The 19,962-nt window shown below is 44.6% G+C and overlaps 1 long non-coding RNA gene across 8 annotated transcripts in view; it reads right to left on the reverse strand.

Annotated features, from left to right (window-relative positions):
* Positions 1–13,531: 13,531 nt before the first annotated feature.
* LOC111762511 (uncharacterized) overlaps positions 13,532–19,962 on the reverse strand; it is a 57,413-nt gene continuing 50,982 nt past the window's right edge. For 4 of the 8 annotated variants that reach the window (XR_009186185.2, XR_009186187.2, XR_009186182.2 and 1 more), the window contains 3 exons: positions 17,551–18,443; positions 16,958–17,125; positions 13,532–14,268 (listed from right to left, as the gene is read on the reverse strand). This is a non-coding gene — a long non-coding RNA (uncharacterized lncRNA). The remainder of the gene's footprint in view (positions 14,269–16,957; positions 17,126–17,550; positions 18,444–19,962) is intronic. The other 4 variants (XR_009186188.2, XR_009186186.2, XR_009186183.2 and 1 more) reach the window with 4 other exon arrangements.

Genomic DNA, 19,962 nt, shown 5'->3' on the forward strand with positions numbered 1-19,962 from the left:
AAAAAAAAATTATGATGGTATATCATTATGTGATTTTAGTACATAATTCATAAGAATTTAAAAGAATTACCTGACAATGATATACCAAAATACATTACAGTTCTTTTTTACTTATGTGAACAAGCATTCTTTGTGCCTACCTCTACAGAAACAATAAATAGAAAGAGAAGTTAGCTGAACCCTGTCTTGTTCTAGCAATAAGTAATATTCAGCCAAAGGAAATAAACTGGAAAAATGCTTCATTTGTCTATTGAGATACATTTCCAATTTTTCACTTTTAAGTTTATATATTTGCTTAGAATTTTGATTTACTTATGTTTGCTTGTGTTATTTTGTTCAATTGCATATTCGTTAAATTGTAATTTAGCTCAATCCAGGATTAATTTCAGATAAGATCAAAAGACATATAATTTTATTGTAGAGAAGCAGGATAAAGTAATCTATAAGACTTTTGAGCATAAAATATGTTAGGAAGAAATTCTGCAAGATACATGGAATGGAAAAAAGAGTTCAAGAAGAAAAATAAGTGATGTAAAATTTGACTATTAAAGAAAAACTTGTTCATGTATTTTTAAATAAATGATGGTGAGTATTGAATCACTCTGGAATTTGTATACATTTGAATACATTTTAAAGATTAATGTGACAGTTTTAGAATGCTAACAGTTTTAATAAGTCAAATTACATTCTTTGTAACATTCAAATGTATAAACAATTTTAGATGTCAAGTTAAAAATGTGCACAGGGGTATGTAGTTTTTTTAAGTCCAATGTCTTAAATAAATGAATGCTTTATTCTCTTACATAAAAGGAGTTAGAGATAGTCCATGGCATGGCAGCTCCTTAAAGCTTAAACTCACCAGAGACTCAAGCTTCCACTACTATCCTTGGAAAGCAGTTCTTTCCTCAAGGTCACAATATGGTGACTGGAAATTCAGTCCCTATGCCCGTGATCTGGGAATCCAAGTGAAGGGTCATAACAGCTTTCCCAGGAGCCCTACCCAAATCATGTCCCAGTGGCCACTCCTATTTGCCAGAGAGTCTGGAAAATGCAACATCTCAATTGGCCACATTGTCCAGGAGAAGATGAGAATATATACTTGGGAGGCAATTAGCACTCAATCACAAGGAGCATGACCTCATTTCCATAAAGTTGTCTACATGCATGTGTATTTATAGGTCTGGAAGGATATTTACAAATATATTAAAAGCTTATAACTGGGTGGGCAATTCAGGTTATTTTAACTTAACTTTCTGCTCTTTAATATATTGAAATTTTTTGTACATCAAACTTGACCCTTCTTACCAAAGCATATCAGATATTCTCATTAGTTAAAAGGAGACAAACTAGGGGGAAAAAATCAGAGACAGGTCAACAGACTTGAGCTCAAATCACATCCTGCCATTTACTAGCAGTGTGATTTAGGCATATATATTAATGTGAGTCTCAATTTCCTTGTCTACAAAAGAACGATTGCTTAATTAGACTTTGCCAATGTCTTCTGGCTTGCATTGTTCTGATAAGCAGTCCATTGTCATTCTTATCTTTGTCCCACTCTCTATCATTTCTTTTTTCTCTGGCTGCTTGTAATATATTCTCTTGATCATTAGTGTTCAGCAATTCTCTGATGTGCCTGGTATGGTTTGCTTTGTTTTATTCAGCATATGGTTTGTTGTGTTTCTCCGATATGTGTATTTACATTTTTCATCCTTTCTGGAGATTTTTCAGTCATTATTTCTTTAAATATTTTTGCAACCCTCCTTCCCCCACCACTATTCTGGTAAACCAGAAAGCCTGTTCATTTAATGTTATTCCACAGGTCAGCGAGGCTCTATTATTTTTTTCCAAGCTTTTATTCTCTGTGTTTCCATTTCAATAGTTTATATTTCCCTGTTTTGAAATTCACTGCTCTTTTCTCCATGTACTGTTAAGCCTATCCGGTAATTTTTTTATTAATACACATTATTTTTCATAGTTTTAGGTTTACAGAAATTAAACAGGCAGTACAGAGAGTTCCCATATATCTCCTTCTCCCCTGCTCTATTTCCCTTATTATTAAAATTCTGCATTAGGGTGGTACTTTAGTTACCAACACTGACTATGATTAAGTAAAGTCCATAGTTCCTTTAGAGTTCACTCTTGATGCTGCACAGGTCTATGGATTTTGAAAAATCATAATGTCACGTATCCACCATTGTTGTATTACACAGTATAGTTTCACTGCCCTAAAAATCTGTTGTTTTCTACCTATTCATCCCTCCCTCCCTCCCCCAAATCTTTAGCAACCACTGACATTTTTACTGTCCCTTATTTTGCCTTTTACAGAATGTTATATAGGTGGACTCAAACAGTATGTAGTTTTTTCTGATTAGCTTCTTTCACTAAGAAAAGTGCATTTAAGTTTCCTCCATACTCCATGGCTTGATAGCACATTTCTTTTATTGCTGAATAATATTTCATTATATGGCTACACCACAGTTTGCTTATCCACTCACCTTTTGGTTGCTTCCAGTTTGGGACAATTATGAATAAAACTAATATAAACATCCAAGTGGACATAAGTTTTCAAAATATTTGGGTAATAACTACCTAAGGGCATGACAGCTGGATCATATGGTAAGACCACATTTAGTTTTGTAAGAAACCGCCAACCTGTCTTACCAACTGACTACCATTCTACATTCTCACTGGCAATGAATGAGATATTAAAAAAAATTTCATTTCAGATATTCTATTTTTTCACTCTACAAGTTCCATTTTGTTCTTTTTTATAGTCCTTCTCTATTATTATGTCCATGTTTTCCTTTAAATCCTTGATCATATTTTTTAAAGCTATTTTAAAATTGTCCCCTAATTATATCATCTCTGTCATTTCCAAGTCTATTTCTATTGACTGAGATTTTCACCTAGTTATGATTCATATTATCCTGCTTCTTTACATGCCTAATCATTTTTATTAGATGCTTAGTGTTACAAATTGTGTGTTTTTGAGTGCTGGAATTTGTTGCCTTCCTTTAAAGAACATTGATTTTTGTTCTGCCGTATGGTTAAGTTACTTGTGGATCAGTCTTTTCATGCTTTGTTAGAGTGCATCTAGAATAGCCTTTACTTTTGGGGATAATTTTTTTTTTATCTTTATAAATTGATATATAATTACACTTTATATAAATGGAATCATACAATATGCTATACAATATATTTAGTAATAGTTCATAGCACCATAATCATACAGTATTTGTCCTTTTGTGTCTGACTTGTTTTACTCAACATAATGTCCTCCAGGTTCAACTATGTTGTCATATACTTTATGACTTTATTTCTTCTTAAAGGTGCATAATATTCCATCATGTGAATACACCACAGTTTGTTTATCCATTTATCGGTTGATGGACACCTGGATTGTTTCCAACCTCTAGCAATCATGATCAATGCTGCTATGAACATTGGTGTGCAGATGTCTGTTTATGTCACTGCTATTTTTGGGATAATTTAACCCTTCCTCTTAGACATGGTCTTTCTGAAATCACTGCTAAATTCCCTAAGTGTTCATTCTAGATGACCAGAACTGAAAAGCTCCCCAATCCTGTGAGTGCCCTGGTAGTTTTTCCCTGTGTTTGTTCTTAGCCCAACCTCCTGGGTCTCACCATATACGTGGGCAGCTTAGTATTCAGTCAAAGATCAAGGGGACATTTTTTCCTCTCCATTATTTTTCACGGAGATATAATTCACACACCATAAAATTCACCCTTTAACAGTGTACAATTCACTATGGCTACTATCTAATTCCAGAACTTTATATCACCCCAAAGGAATGCTTTTGCATATTTCTGGAGCTCTATGTATGCATAGCTCCCTCCTCTCTAATATCTGCCTCACAAACCCCAGCTACCTCAGCTTTCCTGACCTCAGGACACTGTTGTCTCAGTGCCATTTGTGTTCTGCTTGGATTCCCTCTCCCTGAGCTGGGATACCATAAGGGCCTCCAGGCAGAAAGCTGAGCTAGCACAGGGCCTACCTCTCAGGGATAACACTTCTGCACCTCCTGCTGTCTAATGTCCAGTTTTGTGGTTAATTTGGCATGATGGTATAATCTGGTATAATTGATCCATCATTTTAGAAACAGCAATCTCAATTTTTAAGATTGTTGAGAAAGACCAGCTATGTGGTGACAGAGTCTGCCTGAGCAGGCTGTTTGGGGAACCTGCAGGGCGGGAGGTGTCTGGACATCAATCTGGAGAGACTGCAGCAGAATTGGTGCTTGCTCAAGGTAGAACTATGGGTGTCTAACACTGAACTTAGATGCCTTGCCCCTGGGGCTAAGAGCTGCAGCATTCACTGAGAACTGCTGGTCATGGGGCAGAGTTTCCAAGCCCCTTGTTCCCCAAATGCGTGAACCCCAAGCCTGTGTCCCCTGAACCCCCACAGCCCACGTTTCACAGACCTACATATCCCGAGTCCACATTCTCCCAGGCCGTTTCCCAAGCCCAGCACTCCTGGAAATCTGGCATTGCCCTATCCACCCCCCCACTCCCTGTTATGAACTAACTCCAGGAGTGGGAGCGTTTAGGTGGGAGGTGCAGAGGGGCCCAAGAGTACAGGTTCATTTTTCTGGTCCCCCTCTTTTATTGAGTTTGGAGGAGATATTAGCTGACTTGGGGAGAGCCTAGGAATAGAGAAGAGGCAAATCTGGTGAGAGAGCCCAATTTACCTAAAAACCCTGGGATAGGAAACTTGGTCTGGGAGAAGGTGGAGTCAGAAAATTAGGCAGCCCCCTCATAGCACACCTAAGGGAGAGGGACAGTAGGATGTGCTTTACAGCCTTCCAATAGCATATTTAGGGTTCCTGGCAAAGGGTGGGTGCTCTCTCAAGAAATTAAGAGTCATTATTTTCTGAGGTGGGTTGGTTCACCAGGGATGCATTTGGATTTCCTACAGGAGCCCTCATGTAGCCTTCCTGCAGCCTTGGGAGAGAAGGAAGTGAGGAAGGGAGAAAGAAGGAAGGTCAGACTCCTAAGCAGTTTATTCATTTGCAAAGAGGATTCCTTGCCTGGGGCCTTGTCTGGTCTTTTTTTCTTGGTTTGTTTTCTTGTTTTTCCTTCCTCTTTATCCCCTCTATGTCCCTCCCCACCTCCCCTTTTTTCTTTTTTCCTTTCTTGCTTTTTTTTCCCCTCTTCTCTCTTTTTCCTTTTTTTTTTCTTTTGTTGTATTAGGTGCTGCAGGCAACATTTCTTATTTGCTGTGCTTCTTCATTCTCAATTTTCTCTTTTCTGTGTGTGCTGATTTTGGCTACCAACTCTATTCCCTTTCCTTTACATCATTCTCTCCTCCATCATTTATTGTTTCTCTTACATTCCACCTCTCTTTGTTTAGCCCCTGATATTTCTGACTTTTTATCTCTAATACATCTTATCTGTTTTCTATCATGTATTCATTCTTCATATTATTGTCCTCTTTATTCTTTTTCCCTCTCTCCTGACCACACTGGCCTTTTAATTCATACTATATTCCTCCCCATATTCAGTTTAATATCTCATTATAAGTACTACACTTTTTTATGGTTATAACTATATACAGCTTAATCAGTTAAATATCCATTCTCCTAGATCTCACATGGTTCTTCTGCTAACATTCACTATCAATACTAGTATTATATTTCTCTTTTCTTACCCCTTTTGCTTTCTCTGGACCTAATATTTTCCTTCCAGGGCACTTAACCAACAACAAGGAAATAGAATAAGAAGAAAAAAGTGACAAAGAGACGACTTAACATGCACACAAAAACAACAACTAATTAAACCCCAAGATTAGATGAAGAAGATAATCAACAGAATAAACCCAACAAGATAAAATGATGACCAGACAGCAACAAAAAACTACAGACCATACCAATAATCAGGAAAACATGGCCCAATCAAATGAACAAGCTAAAAACCAGGAAGGGAAGTGGAACATTGAATAAGTAATTAAAGTTCTCAAAACATGTATCATGGACCAATTCAATGAAGTGAAGGAAGAGATTAAGCATATGAAGAAAACACTTGGGGAAGCAAACTTGGCCCAGCAGTTAGGGCATCTGTCTACCACATGGGAGGTCCGCGGTTCAAACCCTGGGCCTCCTTGACCCATGTGGAGCTGGCCCATGCGCAGTGCTGATGCACGCAAGGAGTGCTGTGCCACGCAGAGGTGTCCCCCATGTAGGGGAGCCCCATGTGCAAGGAGTGCACCCCATAAGGAGAGCCGCCCAGCATGAAAAAGTGCAGCCTACCTAAGAATGGCACCACCCACACAGAGAGATGACACAAGATGGTGCAACAAAAAGAAACACAGATTTCTGTGCCACTGACAACAACACAAGTGGACAAAGAAGACACAGCAAATAGAAACAGAGAACAGACAACTGGGGCAGCAGACTTGGCCCAGTGGTTAGGGCATCCGTCTACCACATGGGAGGTCCACGGTTCAAATCCTGGGCCTCCTTGACCCATGTGCAGCTGGCCCATGTGCAGTGCTGATGCACGCAAGGAGTGCCTGCCACACAGGGGTGTCCCCTGCGTAGGGGAGCCCCACACGCAAGGAGTGCGTCCCATAAGGAGAGCCACCCAGTGAGAAAGAAAGTGCAGCCTGCCCAAGAATGGCACCACACACACAGAGCTGACACAACTAGATGATGCAAACAAAAGAAACACAGATTCTTGTGCCGCTGACAACAGAAGCAGACAAAGAAGATGCAGCAGATAGACACAGAGAACAGACAACTGGGGCGGGGGCAGGGGAGGGGAGATAAATAAATAAATATAAATAAATCTTTAAAAAAACCCAGACAACTGGGGTGGGGGGAAGGGGAGAGAAATAAATAAATAAATAAATCTTTAAAAAAAAAAAGAAAACACTTGGAGAGCTACAGAAGAAATTGTGATCATGAACAGAAAGATCATGGAGATGATGGGAATCAATAGCTACAATCCAAGAAATCAAAAATACACTCTCAGCGAATAAGCAGATTTGAAGAGGCAGAGGAAAGAATTAGTGATGTGGAAGACAGTACATCTGAAATCAACAGATAGTAGAATTAATTGATAAAAAGATAGAAAATCCAGCAGGGACTTAGGGACATGAATGACAAGGCAAAATGCACAAACATATGCATTATAGGCATCCCAGAAGGTGAAGCAAAGGGAAAGGGAACAAGAGGGGTGTTGGAGGAAATAATGGCTGAAAATTTCCCAAACCTATTAAGAGAGATGCATGTACATGTCCAGGAAGCACAGCACACCCCAAACAGCAAAAATCCCAACAGGCCTACCCCAAGACATACTTGTCAAACTATCCAATGCACAAGACAAAAAGAAAATACTAAAAGCAGCAAGAGAAAAAAGAACCATCACATATAAGGGAGGCTCCATAAGATTAAGTGCTGATCTTTCATCTGAAACCATGGAGGCAAGAAGGCAGTGGTATGACATAGCCAAGGTACTAAAAGAAAAGAATTTCCAACCAAGAATACTCTATCCTGGCAAAGCTAGCATTCAAAGATGATGGAGAGTTCAAAATATTCTCAGATAAACAGAAACTAAGAGAGAATGCCAACAAGAAACCTGCCCTTCAGGAAATACTAAAGGGAGCTCTGCAGGAGGAAAGAAAAGCACAGGAGATACAGAGTTGGAGGGGAGTGTAAGAACAACTAAAACTACAATAAGAAAAAAAATCAAACAATCTAAGACAAACACAAATCCACAGAAAATATGGCTAATATAACTAATTCCTTGAAAGTAATAACACTAAATGCCCATGGATTAAACTCACCTGTTAAGAGACACGGATTGGAAAGTTGGATAAGAATATGACCCATCTATATGTTGTCTACAAGAAACTCATCTTAGACCCAGGGATTCAAGGAGATTGAAAGTGAATGGCTGGAAAACATTCTTACAGGCAAACAATAACCATTTGACAAAATACAACACCCTTTCTTGATGAAAACATTGCATAAGATAGGAATAGAAGGAAACTTTCTGAACATGATAAAGGGTATATATGAAAAACCCACAGCTACCATCATTTACAATGGTGAAATCCTAAAATCTTTCCCTCTAAGAACAGGAACAAGACAAGGATGCCCACTATCACCCCTTCTATTTAACATTGTCTTAGAAGTTCTTGCTTGAGCACTGAGGCAAGACCCAGATATAAAATGTATCCAAATAGGAAAGGAAGAAGTCAAAATTTATTTGCAGATGACATGATCCTATACATAGAAAGCCCTGAGAAGTCTACAACAAAGCTTCTAGAACTTATAAATGAATTCACTAAACTTGCAGGGTATAAGATCAATGCACAAAAATCAATAGCATTTCTGTGCACCAATGATGAACAATCTGAGGAGGAAATCAAGAAATAAATACCATTTACAATAGTAAATAAAAAATCAAATACCTAGGAATAAATTTATCCAAATATGTAAAAGACTTATACACAGAAAACTACACAAAACTGTTCAAGGAAATCAAAGAAGAGCTAAACAAATGGAAGAATATTCTCTGTTCATGGATAGGAAGACTAAATATTATTAAGATGCCTGTCCTACCAAAACTGATCTATATGAGTTTATATGGCTATGAGTCTCCAAAAAGAGCCGGGAGGTTATCAGAGGGATTGCCCTTATGCATACTTCAGCAAAGTCCCAGAGACAGATAAAGTAGATACAACCCTGGGTATTGGTTCTTCTGAGGGCTACAGAGACCCACAGGTTCTATGGTCATGGCAGATGGAGTTCAGTGCCATGTCAGTTGGCCTTACTTTGGAGTTTGCATTTCTGTGTGATGCAGCTGGACTCAGATGTGATCTTTGTTCACAAGCCTCTCCTGTTACTTTTACCCAGAACTGTAGTTGATGCTGGGATTTAATATATACCCAGGGGACCTGAATCTCTGGGCTGACCATGTGATAGCCAGGCCCTGAGCCTCAACAGACTTGCAACTCCTACCCTCTGGTTTATTGGAGTTACCCCACTCAGCTAACATGGAGTTGAAGAAGGTCAACCACCACACCATGGAGCTAAGAGTGCCTACAACTGAAAGCAGGACTGTGTCCAGCATCCATGTGGAATCTAAGCCCCCTCTTGTTACAGATGTGGAGTGGATACAACCATTCCAAGGTCCACAGGATGGAGGAATAGAGTATGGATTAGAGTGGACTTACTGATATTCTATTCATGAACTATTGTGATTAGTAATTGAAGAAAATGTGGCATTGTGTGGAGAAATTGGCCATGGTGGCTGCTGGAGGTAGGGAATGGGAGGAAGAGATGAGATGTGGAGGCGTTTTTGGGACTTGGAGTTGTCCTGGGTGGTGCTGCAGGGACAGTTACCAGACATTGTATATCTTCCCATGGCCCACTGGGTGGACTGTGGGAGAGTGTGGGCTATGATGTGAACCATTGACCATGAGGTGCAGCGGTGCTCAGAGATGTATTCACCAAATGCAATGAATGTCTCATGATGATGGAGGAGATTGTTGTTATTGGGGGAGGAGTGGAGTGAGGGGGATGGAGGGTATATGGGGACCTCATATTTTTTTAATGTAATATTAAAAAAATAAATAAAGACAAAAAATTAATAAATAAAATACTGTTTTCTGATTTGACATTGTCACTTAAGCGGTAAGCACACAATGAACCCTTCAGGGTATGAGGCAGTAAGAAACTACCTAATCTGCCTTCATTGCTTTATAAAACCAAAAAGGGTATATGATGTGGGAAACTGGCTTACCTATTAGTTGTTTCTTGTTATTGTACAAGATGTTCTGAGTTGCCACCTGTTATTGTAAATTACCTGTTAATTGTTTCTTCTTCTTGTACAAGATGTTCCTGTACCTTATTGTAGATGCTGCAAGTTGCTTATGTTGCAAGTTGCTCATTAGCTTTCAAATAAATACAATGGAGAAACTAAGAAAAAAAAAAAAAAGAGATTACCATATATGGCTTACTTTTCTGTTTACTGAAGTGGACCCTGCAGTTTTGGGGTCTGTATTGTTCTAACCCACTCAGGATAATCCCACCTCTTCATGACACTGGCAAGTTCAGTAAAACCAGGCCCAAACCATTAGTATATGGTTTTCTTGGACATAGATGGTTCTGGAATGGGAATTTTAGGAGAAATGTGCCTTTCCCTCTCCTTAAGCTTCAAGCCCTTGAAGGAAAATCTATTAAGGTTGTTCCTTGTCTCTCTCCCACCCTTGCTTACTTTGATCCAGAGGAGGCAACATAACAAATAACATCCCTACCTGGAAATCTGGGAAGAGCAAATTGGGCACACTCAGCCATCCATTGCTTCTTCCTCTTTGAGGTGAGTTTCCAGTCCTCAGAGGTGATACATACTTTTAACTTGTGGAGAAGTAAGAGCCTGTGACCACCCCCACCCAAGAGGAAAATTCCACAGCCCCCTAACTGCATATATCTCGCTTCTGTAATAAGCTTGCTCAACTGTAAAACCTTATCTCAAGGCCTCCTCCTGTAGAAAGTGTGGTCAGCCCCTGCCAAAAGACCAACCTGACCCAGACCCTTGTAAATCACAAAAACTCCTCAACCGCTTATCTTCCCTGATAGAATTCCCAGCGCTTGATTAACCACAAACACCTGCTTCTGTATGTGCTTGCTTGCTGAGCTATTGCCCCCCCCCCACCCTGAACCTAAAGGCCTATATAAGCAAACTCCACCCTCGCGATTCAGGGCTGCTCTCTCCTCTGCGTAGGATGAGGCAATTGCCGCATGGCTAATAAAGCTCTCAATTGGAACTTTATTCAGAGTCTGAGTCTGGTCGATATCGTTAGTCTATAACAAACTCTATTGCTTTAGTTTTTTTATTTTTTATTTTTTTAAAAAGATTTATTTATTTAATTCCTCCCCCTTCCCCGGTTGTCTGTTCTCTGTGTCTATTTGCTGCGTCTTGTTCCTTTGTCCGCTTCTGTTGTCGTCAGTGGCACGGGAAGTGTGGGCAGCGCCATTCCTGGGCAGGCTGCACTTTTCTTTCGCACTGGGCAGCTCTCTTTACCTGTGCACTCCTTGCACGTGGGGCTCCCCTATGTGGGGGACACCCCTGCGTGGGGTGGCACTCCTTGCGCGTGGGGCTCCCCTACACGGGGGACACCCCTGTGTGGGGCAGCACTCCTTGCGTGCATCAGCGCTGCACATGGGCCAGCTCCACACGGGTCAAGGAGGCCCAGGGTTTGAACTACAGCCCTCCCATGTGGTAGACGGACGCCCTAACCACTGGGCCAAGTCCGTTTCCCCTCTATTGCTTTACATATCAAAATCTTCATAACTCAGACAGAGGGAAGGCATACTATTTTGGGGGGAGGCCTCCTCAGATACCCTAACAGATTTATGATGTAATTCAGGACTGCAAGATACAGGGCAGGTCTGGTGGATGCCCTGAGGGGACGTTCATTCCCCCTCTCAAGAGACTCTTTGATTGTGGTTGGAGTAAGACCCAAGTCCTGCAGCCTCCACACCCCGAGCCTCTGGATGAAGTCAGCCCAGGGGGGAGGGCGCTGCTCAGAGAATCACAGGGAAGCCATGGGGCCAGTTCCTGCCCAATTTCCAGATCTTTCAAGTATAACAACCAATCCATCTCCTTTATTATTTAAGCCAGTTTGGGTTTTACTTTCTTTAACTTGGTCGCTGAAAGCATCCTATCAGATATAATCACTATTCCATTTAAAAGTACTTTTCCTTATATTATCTCCTTTGAGCCTCACAACAATCTCTCAAAGTGGTCAGGGATTATAATAAACAGAAACAGAGCCAGAAATGTACAGTGAATTGCTCGAGATCACGTGACAGGTAAGTGGCAGACAGGGACGGGGCTCAAGCTCAAACCCATCTCTTACTCTCTCTGAGTTCTGTGCTCTGTCCACTGGACCATTCTGCCTGTGTGGATCTGCAAGCAGAAAGTGATGGCATGATGCGGAGGGGCAGTCCACACCGCAGAAGCCATGCTGGGGTGGAACCAAGGCTTTGGGGCTGAAATCAAAGGGCAGTGATTGTGGTCTCCCCAGTAACCCCCCTGTAACCCATTAAGCTTAGAATCACAGGCTGCACAGCCCTCAGGGCCAGGGGGGATTTGGATGCGGATCCCGCTGGCTAACTGAGCGACCCCAGAAGGAGCCCAGTGTGTTGTTTCCAGAGGCGCAGCGAGGAGGGAGACTGGGAGTGAGTCTGGAGAATCATGACTGAAGGTTGGCATTTGCAAATTAAGCCTACAAGCTCAATCCTCTTTGGAGAACACCAGCAGCATCCTTCTGTAGCCAGCCCCAGGGTAGCCTCCCCCAGGTGGGGCACTAACATGTGAAATGCCACCAGTGCAGTCCATTAACTTAATTGACAGTTGAAGTGCAACTGCCACCCCTCCCCTGGGGAGCAGTGATCTATTAAGCCTTGAGCAGTCATTGACTCTTCATTGTGACTGAGCTCTCACTCCCTTCCTGAGAGGGGAAGGTTTGGGGGGCTGGGAGAGGCAGGAAGGCAGGCTGATATCTCCATGGCTGTGGGAACCTCTGCCAGCTGGGGTGTCCGTGGGCCCCCTCTTGTCTGGCCCTGCCAAGGGCAATCACCATGGCCCTGGAGAAGTGGTGAAGGAACACACCAAAGTGGCCGAGGCCACGAGGAACTGCTCCTTCCCCTCCCGGCCCCTCTCCCAGAGCCCCACCACCCAGAGGAGAAGGCCAGCAGGAAGAGACCTTTCTATTTCCATCTCTTGTTGTCAGGGGCTGGGGCTGGGTGGGAACCAGCTTCTCGGCTGGGGCCAGGAGGGCTGAGTCTGGCTGTGGTCCATGACCAGAGAGAGCTGACCCTGATGTGAGCCAAAACCTGCCGGCAACAATGTGTTGACCTGCTCACGGCTTTCTTGGGGACATCTGAGTTTCCCAAGGATCATTGGGCAGAAGGAAAGGAGCAGAGGGGAACCAAATGTGAACTGGCCAGCCTCCCATGGAGGACATCATGGTCACCCTGCAGTCGGGAACAACACTGGCCACATCAGGTCCATACGAGGGAAAATAAAACCCCCCAAATCCCTTCTTACCTTGTGGGACACAGTCCAGTGGCATCTAAAAGACCTGGCTTGGAAATGGGCTCTGCCATTCCCCCACAGCAAGACCTCAGGGCAGCCAGTTAACCTCCCTGTGCCTCAGATTCCTCCTTCCCAAATGGGCTGCTGCTGCTGACACGCTTAAATGAAACAAGACCTGTGCAGCACTAACCCGGAGCACAAGCCGCATGGGCCTGGTGCGGCCGTGCTCGTTAAACAGTGGCTACTACTTTCACTTGTCTCAAGTCAGGGGAGAAGGGAAATATTGCAAAGAGAAGGAAAATGTGAATTGCGGTGGGTGGAATTGCACAGGCATTTAAAAAAACAACTTCAGTAATAATATTGTGAACTGAGTAACTGCTCACCAGATCCGACTTTGGGCAGGGTGGGGTTAATGAGGCTTGTTGAGTGACTCTCAGGGCTCACCCAGGGCTGGGTTCTATCTCTTTTTTTTTGTCTTTATTTATTTTTTTAATGTTACATTAAAAAAATACGAGGTCCCATATACCCCCACCCCCCTCACCCCACTCCTTCCCCCATAACAACAATCTCCTCCATCATCATGAGACATTCATTGCACTTGGTGAATACATCTCTGAGTGCTGCTCCACCTCATGGTCACTGGTCCACACCATAGCCCACACTCTCCCACAGTCCATCCAGTGGGCCATGGGAGGACATACAATGTCTGGTAACTGTCCCTGCAGCACCACCCAGGACAACTCCAAGTCCCGAAAACACCCCCACATCACATCTCTTCCTCCTACTCCCTACCCCCAGCAGCTACCATGGCTACTTTCTCCACACCAATGCCACATTTTCTTTGATTACTAATCACAATAGTTCAGGAATAGAATATCAGTAAGTCCACTCTAATCCATACTTTATTCCTCCTTCCTGTGGACCTTGAATTGGTTGTGTCCACTCCACATCTATATCAAGAGGGGCCTTAGATTCCACATGGATGCTGGATGCAATTCTCCTGCTTTCAGTTGTAGGCACTCTTGGCTCTCTGGTGTGGTGGTTGACCTTCTTCACCTCCATGTTAGCAGAATACGGTAAGTCCAATTAACCAGAGGGTAGGAGTTGCAAGTCTGTTGAGGCTCAGGGCCTGGCTATCACATGGTCAGTCCAGAGACAGGTTCCCTGGGTATACACTAAACCCCAGTGCCAACTACAGATCCTGTAAAAGTAACAGGAGAGGCTTATGAACAAAGATCACATCTGAGTCCAGCTCCATCACACAGAAACACAGACTACAAAGTAGGTCCAACTGACATGGCACTGAACTCCATCTGCCATGACCATAGAAACTGTGGGTCTCTGTAGCCCTCAGAAAAACCAATACCTGAGGCTGTATCTACTTTATCTGTCTCTAGGACACTGCTGAGTTGTGCATAAGGGCGACCCCTCTGATAACCTCCCGGCTCTTTTTGGAGACTCATAGCCATATAAACTCATTTGTTCTTTCCATTTCCCCCTTTTATTCAGGGTCAAAAAGCATTTTTAACTCCTGGCATTATATGTAGATTGAGATATTCTGCTGGTCCGAGTTGACCCTTTTATTCAAGGTCATTTTCTAGTTACATCATCAGCTGGTACTTGGTAGTAATCCCTCGGCACCAGGGAGACTCATTCCTGGGAGTCTTTTCCCACGCTGGAGTGAAGGCAACACATTTACATGCTGAGTTTGGCTTCAAGACTGGCCACATTTGAGCAACACGGAGGCTCTCAGGAGGTAACTCTTAGGCACCCTGCAGCTCTAGGCCTTGTTCTTATTTCAGGTGCCCAGGCTCACAAGCATAGTCATTACTATCAAGGGCTCATTGTTGGACCTTCCTTTTTTTGGTCTTTGCCATTGCACTTGGGGGATTATTGCTGTTCCTTTAGGGACTGTGATAGAGCTCCCCTGGCTAGGAACTCAGCACTCCCTCAGTTGTTGCTTTTAATTGTATCCACTATGAAAATATCCAAACATTTTTATGTACCCTGGATATATGCCCTGGAGAACTCTCTGCCAACCATGTGTCCCCTGTCAATAACATCCCACACCAGTATTCCTCCCATGCCATTGTCGAACCTCTCTGTGATCCAAAACTTCTTGAAAAATAAAGCCCAATATATTGCCAGGTTCCCTTAATAGTAAAATGGAATATAGTGATGAGTTTAAAGGTTAGATATAGAATACATATTAATTTAGAAAAATAAGGTAAAAATAAATTGGGGTATCAAAAAATTAAAAGATGCAAAAGCTTTGTTTTTGATGTTTTGCCTTCCATCACTGCAATAAGTGTTGCCCTGTATGCAAATTGGCAAGGCAACTTCTTCCATCTTTTCCTTAGTGTCTACGTCCTTTCTTTTTCTTTTTCTTCCCTAATTATTAAGCTTGCCTTCACAAAAGTTTTAGATCACAGTAATTCACATATACAATATACAGTACTCCCACATATCTAACATAAAACCCTTTTCCCTTCTACAGCAATAATCTTTTTACATATTCATACTATATTTACTGGAACTGATGTACAGATATTGAGATAATAGCTTTCAAACAAGGTAACATTTGGGTTTACAATGTGGTTTATATTTTAGACTATACAATTTTCTAAATTTTTAGTTATCCTATGGTTTACATTATGATTTACATTTTAGCCTATCAGTCCCTATACATTTTTGGTATAATTTAACGTGTCTTACATCCATCCTTGCATAATCTTGTGGAACACTTCTATTGCCCACACAGTTACATTGATTCCATCTAGTCAATACCTCTTTCCCCCACCCCTCAGGACTTATGTTCTCAAATAGAGGGAATTGTATCTCTCGAGAGAAATGGTGGCTCCCAATGTGTGGGCCAGTCGAGCACGTCAAGCTCTCAACATGGTTGCAAGTATCTCTGAACATGGCCCTCCAAGCAATGAAGATTGACTGTCACTGTGGGCCCTGGGTTCTATCTTGATTGCTTCTGATACCTGTGGCTGACTCCACAAGGCCAAGAATCTCCACCACGGGCCAAGGGAGAGAGCACCCCTTTGCGAAAGCCTCTCAGCGATTCTGATTCACCTCCAGAAGGGTCACCCACCTCTCCGGGGCTGGGAATCTCCACCAAAGGGATCAGTGGGACTTGGGCAAAGGCTTCTGTAAAGGCTCTGGCAGAGAAGCTGCACCCAGCGAGCGAGGATCAGTGGTGGCTCCTATTGTGGTGGCGGGGGCTCAGCTCCACCTGCCCATGCTAAGCCGTGAGTGGTAGTGTCTTCATTTTACAAACAGCAGCTAAGGAGCATACCGCCACTTGAGGGGCTTTTCAAAACCCTGTGGTTAGTACGGGCCCAGCAAGGCCCAGCACTCCTGCTCCTCCAGGAGCGGCCTCCTACCTCCTCTGGCCTGGGGCATAGCCCCCCAGAGGAGGAGCCCCTGGCTCAGCAGGGCCCACAGTGCAGCTCTGCCACCCCCAGCTCTGGGCCATGAGGGGAGCTGATGGGCCCTTTACCAAGCAGCAGGATGAGGACGGCAAGTCTCTAGTGATCTAAAGATGTCAATCCTGAGAACCCAGGTCCCTGCTTCCTCCTGCCAGAGAGCTCATCGGGAGCACCAGGAGGCCAGCCCAGCTGGCCAGAGCTCATCCCAACCTGACCGAGAAAACCAGTTGTGCTGCGCCCGCCCGGTGGGGGGCCCGTTGCATTTTGCAAATGGTGTTACACCAGGCATCCAGTGGGTGCTTCTTATGGGCCAAGAACAAGCCTTCTCTGTCTCTGCCCAAACCAGAGGGGTACCTTCTGGAGGGGTAGGCCCACCCCCACAGAGCCATGCCATGGGAAGCCAGGCCAGGTCAGTGCCGAGCCTGCTGGCATCTCTCCAACCTGTTCAGACACCTGGAGCAGCTGGGGGATGTGGGGTGCAGGAATGGACGTCCTTAGGAAGGGGAACAAGGCGCCACCTCTCTGTCCCTCATCCACGGGTTCTCACCCTGGTTCCTCTGTGCCTCCACGGAACCCTGCAGCTGTGCGCAGAGCTAAGGAGGAATCATGGATCTGTTTTTCCTGTGGAGAGGGTGGATAGCTTTCATGAGATTCTTAATCCTTCCATGCAGGTCATTGCATTGCATGAAGACAGAGGGAAACAGACTGCAACGGGAGTGACCCAGGGGCTCTGGCACTCCCCAATCCCAAAAACCCAGGAGCCTCTGCATCCAACTCAACCCCTCCTTCCTCAAGCCTAGCAAACTCCTTCTTGCCTTCTGATTTCAGAATAGGTGCCTCTTCCTCCAGGAAGTCCCCCTGGTGCCCCTGAGCTGAGTTAAAGGCTCTGCCATGTGCACTTCCCCCACTGGGGCACTTCTCATATCATGTGGCAATGCCTTCTCAATTTGTCTGTTTCCCCACTAATCTTTAGTGCCCCTGAAAGCAGTGGACAGTGACTGCCAGATGTTCCACTCTACTTTCAACTTCTGCCCTGCATAGCTTACCGTCTGGCCCAGGCAGGGAGAGGCCTCAGCTCTCACTTCTCATGTCCACGTGCAGCGTGGCTGGCCGTGCTCAGAGCAGCTCGGAGCTCAGAGAAGCCTTGATGTCCAATCCAGGGCTGCCCAGCTCCACGAGCACTGCTGGGGCATCACAGCCATCTGGGCTGTCCCCAGGAAGTCAGGCGTCCTTACTCCATCTGTGCACTTTAGGGTGGGCTTCACAAACCTACCACACTCTCTGCTAGTTTTACTGCTCCCTGGGCCTCTCTCCTGGTCCCTTGCCCCCAGCTAGCACCAATACCTGGTGCTTCTCTAGGTGGTGGCCCTAGAAGCTGAGGCTGCCGGCTCCAAACCAGCGGCTTCGGCTCAGGGAGCCTGGCCTGCAGACTGGCGCCACCGCCTGGCGAGCAGCGGTACTGAGGCGCTCCTTTACATCCCAGGTTCCCGTTGAGTTACCAGGCTTTCACAGAGTGCTTGCCTATTCCCTGCCCTCGGTGAGGGAGGGACGGGGGCGAAGGCTGAAGCACATGCCCACTACAAGGAGCCTATCATCGAAGCGGAAAAACGAAACAGGAGCTCAGAGTAAACCAGGCAGAGAGTGAACAAGGAGCCAGCCAAAAGAGGATAGGCTTACATGCCAAGAGGCCACCTGACTGCGACGGAGGAGGCGAGAGGGGCAGGTGGAAGGCCTGGCTGAGGCCTCCAGGATGCCCTGGCGCTTCAGGAAAGGTGCTCTCCAGACTCAGTCTCCCTCAGAAAGTGCCTCTCGGCCAGGGTGGGCCACGTGGGCTCTGCAGCGGGGCAGGCTTAGGTTTGACTCCTGGCTCCTCCCGCGACCAGGGGTGTGGACTCTGTCTAGCAAGTTACTCTTTTTCTCAGCAGTTCATGTCCTCAATCTGTAAAAGAGGGTTAAGGACACTTGCTGTGCTGTGTTGTGATGATTCAATTAAATAATGGATGTGGACCATTCGACACCCTGCCTGGCACATAGTAAGTGCTCAGTAAATAGAATCTCAAAAGCAATTTGTTAATAACAGGGATCCAAGGTTTAAGAGTGATGACTTTTTAAAAATATAAATTAGAACAGATTCAAGTTCATCCCTAAAATAACATCCCTCACAGTTCCTACTCACTGGCATTCCTGACAAGCAAAGAAAGGAGTAGAACGTCCCCAGCTGAGGAGGGCATGGTCCCTAGCCCTCAGCCTGGCTTAGGTCAGCTGTAGCCATGGGGAGAGCCCACAGGAACAGACCATGAGCTGGAGATAAACCAAGTACCGATCAAGTGCTAGCTAGACGCTGTGCACCACCCTAAGTTCTTTCCGTGCTCTGACTCACTGAATCCTCACAGCAACCCTATGAGTAGGTGTCATTATTTTCCCTGTTTTAGAAAGCTGAGCTACCCTAGGATGGAGGACCAACCCAAGACCACACCGCGTATAACTGAGACGGCAGCCAGGCAGCCTGGCTTTGGGGTCTCTACTCCTAACCGCAAGGCTACACGTCCTCTCTGATCTCACAACTATTTTCATCCCATTTCTCAGCTGAGAAAACTGCTGTTCAGAGAAGCGAAGTAACTTGGGGAAGATACCCAGGTACTCCTCGACAGAGCTGGGATAGTGATGACTCCGAGTTGTGGTTTTTAATCACTCAGGTTTTCTCTTTAAATTTCGCTTGGGACCCAGAAAGTAAAAGTGGACCCCTCTCCAGGAGCAGGAATTGCAAGCAGTGAGTGTGGGGCCCTGCTTGCCTCCATGTGTCCCCCCATGTGACAGAAGCTGGTCTATATTGCAAGAGAAGGAAACCATCATAGAGAGGAGTGCAGGTGAGGTGCAGTTACCCTAGAAATCCAGCTGCATCCTTCCCTTTCAAAGATTTGGTGGTTCAAACTCAGGATTTGATTCCAGGAGCCAATACATGCCTCCTCTGCCCCCAAGTTGTTGTAAGTTGGGTATCAATCACTTGCAACCACAAAGTGTTCTTACCCAAAACAAGAACCCTTGGAGAAACCCAGAAGAGGAGAGGATAAGGAAGAACCAGAGAGAGGCAGAGCTAAGCCCAGAGTGGCAGAGCAACAAAGAGCATGAAGCTAGAGAGGCCCAAAGCCCCAGCACTCTGTGCTCCGAGCCTGGCTCCCCTGTCCCCATGCCCTGGGCAGCCAAGGAACATCCACAAATGCGTGCTTTGGAACAGAACCTGTTCCAAATGTGTGGACATTTCACAGCCCCTATGACTTCCACATGTACCCACTCACTTCTCTCCACTTTTCCTTAGAAAAGCCTCATAATAAATCTTCATACCCACTAGAAAAAACTCCCATCATTCTTCAGATCTCTCCCAAGTGCCTGTTCTTTCTGCTTCCCACCCCACCCCACCACCCAAGAGGGCGCTCCTGGGAAAGCAGTTGGCATCATTC

Source organism: Dasypus novemcinctus, chromosome 6 (genome assembly GCF_030445035.2).
Source record: "Dasypus novemcinctus isolate mDasNov1 chromosome 6, mDasNov1.1.hap2, whole genome shotgun sequence".
Taxonomy (NCBI): Eukaryota; Metazoa; Chordata; class Mammalia; order Cingulata; family Dasypodidae; genus Dasypus; species Dasypus novemcinctus.